General features: G+C 38.1%; 1 long non-coding RNA gene across 1 annotated transcript; it reads left to right on the top strand.

The window, feature by feature from the left end:
* The first annotated feature begins 450 nt into the window (after positions 1-450).
* Positions 451-6,299, top strand: LOC121700383. Its single transcript, XR_006027211.1, has 3 exons — positions 451-654; positions 1,239-1,245; positions 6,288-6,299. It is a non-coding gene; the product is annotated as an uncharacterized LOC121700383 (long non-coding RNA).
* The last annotated feature ends 2,930 nt before the right edge of the window (positions 6,300-9,229 follow it).

Genomic DNA, 9,229 nt, shown 5'->3' on the forward strand with positions numbered 1-9,229 from the left:
AAGTGAATAAACGTTTTTGAGAGGTGGATAAACTCTAATAAGAGGTGGGTAGGCCTAAACTCTATTTCTAAAATGTCAGAGGTGGATAAACTGCGTTTACTCGCGTTTAGCCTCCCCTACATCCTAATTTGCACTCATAGGCCTACTCCCAACTTCGTAACAGAAAGGTAATATTTGACTGTAAGCTATACATATTTTATATCATATATAGCCTACACAACCAAGGGACGGAAGTTATCCTCTGAAAGCAGGGCATCTTCATTTTTAGTGTTGCGTCGGAGTTAATGTAGGATATAAAGGTAAGCCTAAAGCAAACAATAAAGGACAATGTTTATATATCTATACCCCGTAACGGCCGTCGACGGCCGTTCTGTATTCTCCTGTAACGGCCGCGGCCGGCCACAATTCTTAAAGAGACATAACCTTCATACATGAAATAATACAAGCGTTAGTGGATAAATAAACACCAGACTTTTATTTTGACACACTTAAATGGCTAGGTCGCTATTGACATTTCTCCGGTATTTTTGAGTTTAGCCTGTTGACTGACCGGCTGAGGACTTACTGTGCCTCTGGAGTTATGGCTTCTAACAAGCGTCCGCGTCTTTTCTCATTAGATGAGATGGTATTGATGTGCATCCACCATGTTTTGATGTAAGTGACGATCATATTGATGTAAGAAAATGACAAAATAAAAACATGAAAGTGTAATAAATTTAACGTTAGCATCCTCCCGTTTGTCATGACTGACTTAGCTGCCTCTCTGGCATAAAAAAAATCGTATGGCTGTCACTGTGAAAGTCAGTTTGAGTTTAGTAGCACCAGCAAAATATAGGCATAATTCAATGATGGGTCATGGCCTAATTAACAATAAAGTTTATGATAAACCCATGCCAGGTTTATTTGCAGTTATATCTTAACACATAACATTAACATTACCCCTTTCTGGCATGTACAGTAAAGCTAACATTATCGTTATCCCACTTACAGATAGTTATTGCAAACTACTACTTATGTATGTCTCTCTAAATGAGTTTTTGTTGACTAATAACCAAAGCGGGAACCACCGTTGTGTTTTCTGCTTATGGATGTCAGGAAATTGTATTTGTATACAAGTAGGCAAATGTCTCGTCATCTTCGTGATTACAAAAAAGCCTGCTAATTTGCTACCTTCACTGATGTAACGTTAACGTTAGTCTGAGACTTGTAATGTTAGCACAGGATAGGTTGAAGGTTAGTGAACGAGTGCAACAGGTTCATTATCATCAACTGATCAAGTTTAGATAAATTATATAACATGATGTGCATATAAAACAAAACGTAAATCCATGTCAGGATTAACAGTCCCTGTTGTTGGTGACATGCTTATCAAATGAGTCACGATTTCATGCGCTATGCTTCATGGCCTACGATAGTTCATATCCTCATCATTTTTTAGCTGTAAGGCTCACTGTCCAGCTAAATCCCAAATAAGTGCAAGATATGCCAGTCTATTTCAATGAAATCAGTACTCATATAGTATCTTGTATTTATAACTTTTTGTTAGTGAAAAACTTTGAGACTGTAAGTGAGTAGGCCTATGGCCGTCTATGGGAAACATGAATATATAATTTTTAATGGATCATATATCATTTTAAAGAGCAATTTCTAATCTTTAAACTGAAAGAAACTTACAATTGACACTTTTCATTAGATTTTTAGTTATTCTTGGTTATTTGAAATGTTTCTCAAAATGCCCTTTTCTCTTAGAATTCCCAGGAATCTGGGGCATTGTTGTAGAATTCCACTGGGGTATAGAGGGTTAAGCCATTGGACATTATTGAAAGAAAATGATCGCAAAGATATGCAGAATGAATGAAAAATGACCGGCGAACTAGGCTACTTTTTCAGCAAAAATATAGCCTACACTAAAAGAAACGTTAAGCCTATATGACATATCACGCTTATAATTTAGTCCTCTGTTTTGTAGGCTAAATCAGCATATTACCCCAGGGTCATATTGGAAACGTAGGTGTTTCCTTCCTATGCTAGGTCTACCCTTTTTTTTCTACAAAGTAGGCCTAGCTTACTTACAAACATACGAAATGTTGATTATTGACATTACTGCAAGCAGAAGGAATGAAAGGAAGTAGAGGACAATGAACATGGATGCATACGATCTCTTTCCAGAAAGCTTTGCTGGAAAAAACATAATTAGGTAAGCTATTCGATCTGATGCATATAGGCTAGTTTTAACATCAGATGGCATAGGCTAGGCCTATACAATGTTTTCAATATATAATTTTACATAAGCTACATCTTTTAGGCCATTGATTTCATTAAAACATATGCTAATGATAAACACAAGGGTGTAAACACAAGGTGGAGACCTAAAACAATCCGGCTGAGCACAAGTTGACGTTCATTTGTGATTTATAATGGGCACATCTGGAAGGGTGGCGTACGCACGTTTTCTCTGAATCACACGTGCGATCATTTCAGTGGCCTAATTACAGAAAAATATCCTTGTCCTTATCCTATCTTAAATTAAGTTTCATAGATAGGTAAAAAAAATCCTATATTCCTATTATAGAAGCACTTCCTAAACTCATGGCTGTGTCCTATCTTATCTCAGAATTTATACGAGACTGCCTGTATCTATGATTAAAATGTCAGATTACAAAGATGGTATTCTAAAGAATCTTTGACAGTTGGTTGCTCAAGATGGACAAACCATAATATCAGAGAAATAGGCCTTGGGTTAAGCCTATGTAGGATGCAAGAGAGTGTGTCAATATTTATTTATTTGCTGTATAGGATGAAAAACAAAAAACATTAATTAGTAGCAGTAACATAAAAGGTCTAATATTCTGTAATAAAGATTAATATTTATTTGTTATAAATGTTGTAAATGATTAAAACACATAGCTTATAGGCCTACATTTTTAAGTTTTCACTTAACTAATTTTGTGAAAAAAAAAACGTTATGATGTCCCTAACAGTGATGTTCATCATTTTGTCATAGGCTAAGCAACAATACTGTTGCAGTCAGTTTGGCAGTTATTTTGCATTTAGGACAAGGTATGTGCCATCCTAAGTTATGATTCCTAAGTTAGGAAATACTTGAGTTAGGATGGTTCTGTAATGACCAAATTCCTATCTTAAGATAGGATTTTTTCCTAAATGCAGTTAGGAAACATACTTCTGAATACATACTTCAATACTTCTAATGAGGACCCAGATCAGACCAGTGTGGTGATAACAGTGTATTTATGTGTGTGCCTGTCTGTTTGTACACCTGCCAACTTTTTATGATTGGTTGCGGATACAAAGAAAGTGTCCATATTTAGTTTGCACTACGTCATGCAAGAAATAATGCAGAAAACTTTCCAACACATGATATGTTTCCTATCACCAACACGGTACAGCATGAAACGTTAGAACTTAACTTTTAGTGAATTTAGGAGAAATATTCAGGCGCGAGTAGACAAAAGGTAATGAAATAAACACCTAAATGTGTAAATCAGATTTGTTGTTGTAGTAGTGTGAAAGAATACATGCCAAGATTAATTAGCCAAAAATGTCGAAATTGACCAGTGCATAAAAAAACGATGTTTTTACTTGTCGTGTCTCGCATTAACTGGAACGTTAACGTAATTACAGACGTGACAGATATTGACGTTCTGGTTCAAGTTTACATCAGGTCACGTTCCACAGGTGTATAAAATACAGCACCTAGAATTATGAATGCAGACTGCATTGATTTATTACATTGTATGTAATAGCTTCTACCATTCACATTTGAGTTAAAGCTAACAAATATGCTCCTGTTTTTATTTAACCCATTTGTTAACGTTGTACACCGCTTGTTTGTGTATCAAATAGGCCATCCTACGTTTTCATTCGACGCTGTTGCTTCTTATGTAGCCAAAGTAAACACTATCACGGTATGCTATCATATAGTTTGTCTATTGATGGGTTTTATTAGATCCCTTTCCACACGTGCCTAGATTATGAATGTATGGTGCTTAATTAATACTCCTATAATGGAACTTATGAAAGCCATGAATAGGGTACTCTTACGAAATGGACCATATAACCAAAGTCTTGTTAAAACAATAATACAAAAAAACAGCATACAGAAGTTGAGCTATAACGTTTGTGTTGTCTACATAGGCTACAATAGTATGGCATACTTGGCCTACTCATTTCTGCCTTCATTCTGGCCTACATTAAAGCGTAACCTGTCATGTGAATCATCTTTCCTAGTTGTAGTACAATGGAGGAAAAATGTGGCTGTATGTGGTACTATACGAAACATATAAGGTAAATTCCCTTATATTCAGTCAACGGAAATGGTTACCACTTAAGCAATAATGGCTTTGAAAAATACACCCCCTGCCTGAGATCATAGATCAGCAACATCAGGACAGAAATAGGCTAATACAGTCCTCCAAGGCCTTGTGACTGAGGGAAAAGGGGCTCAGTCAAGTTGATTTGTCGCTTGCCCTTTGTGGTGTTGTTCATAGGCTGCTGTTGAAAATATGTGCATCATATGCACACTGCCGGGCAATCTCGTTACATTGAGAATGCGCATTTTGTTGTCCCAAACCATTTGACAGTTTATAAAGCTGTAATAAAAACAGTAATGTTGTTATTACTTAGAAACAGTGATGTTATTTATATTATTGCATAACGTCTGCACGTTTGACATATTGACCGTTAAAGTCAGTTGTGATATTAATTATGTATACCGCATAAATGCCTTTTGCCTTAGTGCATATTTGGCAGACCAAATATCAGGTGATATATAGCCTTATGTTGATTCGTAAAGGCGCACGGTGCCATGGAAAATGAGTGGAATGTGCAAGTACACCTCGCTAAAGCCTGCGGGAAGGCGCAAGTACACCTCGCTTGCAGCCCACTATTCCAAGCACCCCAGGCATTTAGCTATATCGTTGGGGTGAAGTACAGCGTTGTAATGTTCTATTCGCGACAATTGATTGATTGATTTAATTTCATTAACACAGTAACACCTGACACGTCATGCAGGTCTCAAAACACAGCAGAGACTCACCCAAATAAGTAAACTGTTAATGCATTAAAGAATTATATACATAATGTCTAACATCTTCATGCTCTGACCAGTATATATCAGGCTCTTACGGGAACATCTGTTCCACATATGAATGTATCTTTAGCCAGTATGCTAGGCCTACATTAGTAGCCTAAACAACGTCAAGAATAGTGCCTATGAAGGAGCTTTTATCTGTATTGTTGGTGTAGGGATTTTTATTTACCACCAGATGGCGTTGTGGAGTAGTGTGTCAAAAGCTTCGAAGCATCAAACCAGTTTGGCTGTAGAAGCGCCACTGTTTCAAAAGCCTCGCTCGGCACATCCCTACAAAATGGTATGATGCTATATCCTATTGCAACTACAGTGAGCATATTTTGTCATTCATTTTAGAAACGCCAGGTTTAGAACCAGTAGGTTATGAAAGTTAATAACAATGAAGTTACTCAAACGTGTTTCATTTTCTTCTCGTCAGACATTTCCCATTCTAGAGCAGATGGTTCTGTACAACCTCTCCTAAACTGGTATTCCGTAAGATGCAGCACGGAAATAGGAAGAGGCCACTCAATGACTTCTGATACAAAGACTTCAAATGGTAGGAATATTCCATCTTTAGTGTTTTGCTACTCCTTCCGTAATTTTTACGCTTTCAAATGACCCATTGTCAGTCTTCAAATCAGAATCAGGCTGTTCTAACAAGCAAGACGGTGGCATTCCAAATCAAACCATTGTAAAAATAGTCGTTGAAAATATTGTGTAAATATGATGTAGTTTTTCCTCATGCTATATGTGTGTGTGTTTGTTTTAATGTACGCAAATTGGCAGTGAAAGTGGGTTCTCTTATCAACAAAAGGGGAAAGAGTTAAAGTAAAACTTGTTTAATTGAACGAAAAATGTGGGTATGATGATGTATGATTTCTGTTTAAAAAATATATGTGTATAAATAAATAGTGTATTTCCACTGAAGTGTCTAATATATTTTAGTTTTATATTGTGTTTTCAATGCAAATTATAGGACAGCACTCAAAAAATCCTCCATAGAAATGCATGGGGCTAGTTTGTAACGCCAATATGACCGTTGTCTACACATATCCCACCCCTTCCTCGGCAAAACTTCTACATGTGAATACATTGAGCCAAATATGTTGTGTGATGTGAAGACATCGTGCCAATCATGTGTTGTGAACTTGCCGCTGGAGCAAGATTGGTGTCGTGAAGGGTGTCGTGAAGGGAGCACGCACATTTCTGCCAAATAGGATGCCCGATGAGTGCCAAAAAAGCGTTGCAATATGGCCGTTAAGTGGAGGGACTTACCTAAAATGACTTTGGGTATACTGCGTATAGTCCTGCATATCACGTAGACTACTGAACAAGGGATTTTCTGTGTATGGATGTTGACGGGTTCTTGGCCCCTCAGTGTATAATGTGGCCCCTTTGTGACCCCTGTCTCAGAAAAATCCTAGAACCGCCACTGCTGTCAATTATACCATTTTATGCAAAAAATACAAACACATTAATTTGGAATTATCCATATAATAATGACAAGGAATAAAAGGGGTTTACCTCTGAATTAATTCCAGAGTGCAGGCTGCCTCAACTTGATAATGAAGGTTGAATATGTAGTAGATTGCAAACACAGCTGCAAGTCCCGTGGCAAATGTTGGTGTGATGCCCTCAGAGATTAACACGGCCCTCATGGCCTTCAACATGGGAATGCATTTTACCTTGTGAAAACGTTTGTAAACTCGAGATAAATGGCCAATATGATATATATAAATGAATCTAAATGAAATGTATGTATACCAGGCAGTATCAGGCGAGGACTTGCAGGAAGACTGAGAGTTGTCTCAACGTCAGCTGCAGTAGCAGACATCTGTAGGGAACAAGTACATCATGCCTACCATAATAAGCTTTTAAAGAAGAAAAGATATAAACACACTACAGGTCGTTGAGAGTAACCTATGCCAATGGGGTAGGTTTCTGAAATAGCTACAGTCAAAATGCTAAATAGATTTGGCATTCAAAATTTAATGGGTAACCATTTGTACAGGTCTTTCTACTGCATATGTCTAAAACGTAGCATGAGCCCTTTTGTACCCCTGAAGTAATCTGTGATTGCTCTTCCACATTCCTCCATACTGAGTTCCAAGCTACGAGGCACATTGATGTCTGTGAGCAGCTCAAAATGGGCATATACATATATCTTGGCGTGAAAAGAAAAGGCTATTTTCTTTTGAATTACATCAACAATTACTTCTGATTACATCATTGTAGTCATCTGAGAAAAACTGTGTGCCCCTCTCCACGGAAACACATGGAGGGAGGAAGGTACCAGCACTCAGAAAGGTCTGATGTCTCTCTACAAGAGTAGAACATGGATTCTTAAAATTGCCAAATTTTTTCAAACACTGCTTAAAATATGTGTGTTTGCTCTGAAATCTTAAAGTCCATAGGCGAATAAGTGGCTCATATTGGAGAATGCGCTCAGGATAATGACTTTAGTGGGTTGTCAGGAAAGGTTTAGATTCGGCAATTCATCAATCAGAACTCTTAGGTATGCTATCTGGCCAACAGCCATACTTTGGTTGTCACCTGGATTTTGTACTTTGTCTCAAAACAGGCAACATTCTCAGAAAATTCCAATTCTGCACAGCATGTCCCCTGGATTAACCTCACACGGTTTGTCATTAGCATCCCTACCAAGATACTTGAATTGATTTATTCGTCGAATAACTCAAGATAGCTAAACATTTTAGCCTTCAAAAAGATCGTGGCCAAGACATGGAGTCAACCCTGACTGGAGTATTTGAGTGTATTAAACACAGTCAAATTTTAACACCTCCACTAGATGTAAGACTGCCCTTCACTGCTCATTGTATGACTGCATTGTATGACTGCACTGTGCGTTTTGTGACCTGGATAAGAGGATCTGCATGGAACGCTTCTCTGCTGATATCACAATATCTGCAGAAGTGTGCTGAAGTTCTCCACAAAGCCTTCTATGCTATGTGAACCCAGGTTGTCACCTGAGTTCTCTTGTAGACCTTTCCATTAGAAAGATTGAGCTCAAGATCTTTAAGGTCATTGACGAGGGTTCCCATATCCAAGTCTTGACCAAAATACTTAAAATCGTGATCAGAGAAGAACAAGTTGCATTTGATCAGTGCTGGATCTGTTATGTGGCATTAAATCTGCAAGCGTTAGATACACCACAAATATCTTGTTTTTTCTTTCCAGATCCTAGTGGGTCAAATGCATCCTGATACAGGATCAAGCTCAGTGATGCTCAGTCTGGAAGAGCACATTCTCAGCCATGTTTTTGCCATCCCACACATGCTTATATTGTTCATGCACTGATTGGTAATGGAATAGAGAATTAATTGTCTGTTTAATAGGAACATACTGTGCAAAACACTCTTTACCTGACTCATTCTGACCTAGACAGATTTGAACTGGCTTCAACATAGTTGAAGCTGTTCTTGAAAACTGTTTTTCTAACTTAACTCTAACTTTTTTTAACTTAAAATGGTTGGCAGATCCCTCAGACTTATTTGCTGGTTTACTGTGTCTATTTCTCGATGCTTTGTACAATATCAAGCAAGAAAGGGCCAAGCAAATGAGATTAATATTTTGGCACGACAGTCTATGGGATTTGCCATTCTGAGTAGAATACCATTTCGGCCATACAGTGATGGTGGTGAGCGACAAAGACACAGGGGATACCAAGCATTATGGTGGTGCTCAACATGCTTCCTCGTCAACTCAACAGCTTAGCTACGCCGCCTCTCCTACGGCGTCATGACCATTTTTTTGTTCTGCGTCGGGTTGCTTTGCAGTGCCTGTCTCTGCGTCGCTCACCACCGAAAAACATAGACTGACCAAAACGGTACTCAGAATGGCAAACCCATTGACTGTCGTATCAAAATATTAATCTTATTGTACAAAGTATCGAGAACTAGAAAATCTATTGACCTAGTTATTGTAACCAGCAAATAAGACTGAGGTTAAGTTTAAGTTATGGTAGCAAACTATGGCTAAAACATCAGAAGGACTTTGAAATAAGGTTGGGATTCCAACAACCCTGTATGTATCAGTATGGTTAAACCCATGGCTATACCCCATAGCGGCCGTTGACGGCCGTTCTATATTCTCCTGTAAAGGCCACGGCCGGCCGCA

Source organism: Alosa sapidissima, chromosome 24 (genome assembly GCF_018492685.1).
Source record: "Alosa sapidissima isolate fAloSap1 chromosome 24, fAloSap1.pri, whole genome shotgun sequence".
NCBI classification, from domain to species: Eukaryota; Metazoa; Chordata; class Actinopteri; order Clupeiformes; family Clupeidae; genus Alosa; species Alosa sapidissima.